Here is a 1908-nt window from a genome sequence, read left to right as displayed (position 1 = left end):
ACTTCCCAGAATGCCACAGCAAGAACACGGACGTCTCATTCACACCTCTCTCTCTCTCTCTGTCTCACCTGAACAAGATTCATACTTATAAACGAAAGAAACACAATCCAGGTGTTAAGATCAATACTGTGAGATTAGTGGAGGAGAGGTGTGAACTAAAGCAGAGTCTCTGTTGTCTTGTACATAGTTCATGTAAAACAAAACAACACACAGAGGTTAGACATTGAGTCTCTGCAGGCGTCCGTCAACCCCACAGTGTTTAAAGGGAGATTATTTCCTCCATGTCGTGTTGATATTTATTGATTAGTTCCCACTGAGCAGCTGACCCACTCCTGTTTGCTGTTGATTCAGGCTGTTTGTTTGTTTTTATATATATATATATATGGATGTAGTGAACGTGTGTGTGGAGTTTGATCTCAGCCTGTGAATGTTTATGATCCTTTTAATCCAGTTTGTCAAACAGTAAAGTTTCACTCTCAGGCTGGAGAAAAGAAAAGAAAAGAAAAGAAAAAAGAAAACACAAAAAATTATATTCTCTCTCTTTTTGTTAATCAAATTCTATTTTTGAGACAGAGAACTAGATTATATACGTTTTAAAGTGGAATTGTATTGTTATTTATCCCTGTTGTCATTTTTATTCTGTGAATGAACAAACCCAAACATCCACACTGCTGTGACTTTATTTCCTCCTGTTTCCAATTTGGATTTGGTTCAGTGACAGAAAGTAATCTTAAAAACATAATGATTGGAAAGAAAAATAAAACAAAACAAACTTTTCAATAATCTAATATGACAGAAGAAGAAACACAAAGTGATGAGAGTTTTAGAAACTTCACCGGTGTTGATGGATTTACAGCCAACGTGTTGTTTTATCTAAAGAAACGATCAATATTTGAGTTTATCCAGCTGGTCTGGGTGTGTTTTATAGAGTTAGGGTTTTACCCAGCATCCTCTGGGGTCCGGGCCGTCGGTGTTTTCCTTAAAGCTCCAGGAGCTGAGACGACCTGCTGCTCCTGCACTTTATTTAAAATCCACCAGGGGGCGAAGTAGACCACCTGAACGTTGCACCTGAACATCACCCCTGAATGTCATTCCTGAACATTACACCTGAACGTCACGTCATCTGAATGTTACACTTGAACTTCACACCACGTGAACTTTACACCTGAACGGTGCACCTAAAAGTCTCACCTGAACCTTACAATTCAACGTCACACCACCTGAACGTCACACCTGAACATTACACCTGAACGTCGCACCTGAACATTACACCTGAACGTCACACCACCTGAACGTCGCACCTTAACATTGCACCTGAACGTTACACCTAAAACTCACACCTGAACGTCACACCATCTGAACGTCACACCACGTGAATATTACTCCTGAACGTCGTACCTGAATGTTGCACCCAATCGTCCCTCCTAAAAGTCTCACCTGAACATCACACCTACAAGTCGCTCCTGAACATTACACTTGAACGTCATATCATCTGAATGTTACACTTGAACTTCACACCACGTGAACTTTACACCTGAACATTGCACCTAATCGTCCCACCTAAAAGTCTCACCTGAACCTTACAACTCAACGTCACACCACCCACCTGAACATTACACCTGAACGTTGCACCACCTGAACATTACACCTGAACGTTGCACCACCTGAACATTACAACTCAACGTTGCACCACCTGAACATTACACCTGAACGTTGCACCTGAATGTTACACCACCTGAACATTACACCTGAACATTGCACCTGAATGTTACACCACCTGAACGTTGCACCACCTGAACATTACACCTGAACACTTTACCTGAATGTTACACCTGAACGCTGCACCTGAATGTTACACCTGAACGTTACACCACCTGAACATTACACCTGAACACTTTACCTGAATGT

The sequence above is a fragment of the Trachurus japonicus genome, chromosome 18 (assembly GCF_045865225.1).
Source record: "Trachurus japonicus isolate A0001 chromosome 18, Traja_1.0".
Lineage (NCBI taxonomy): Eukaryota > Metazoa > Chordata > Actinopteri > Carangiformes > Carangidae > Trachurus > Trachurus japonicus.
The sequence above is the reverse complement of the archived record's forward strand: the minus strand, read 5'-3'. Positions refer to the sequence as shown.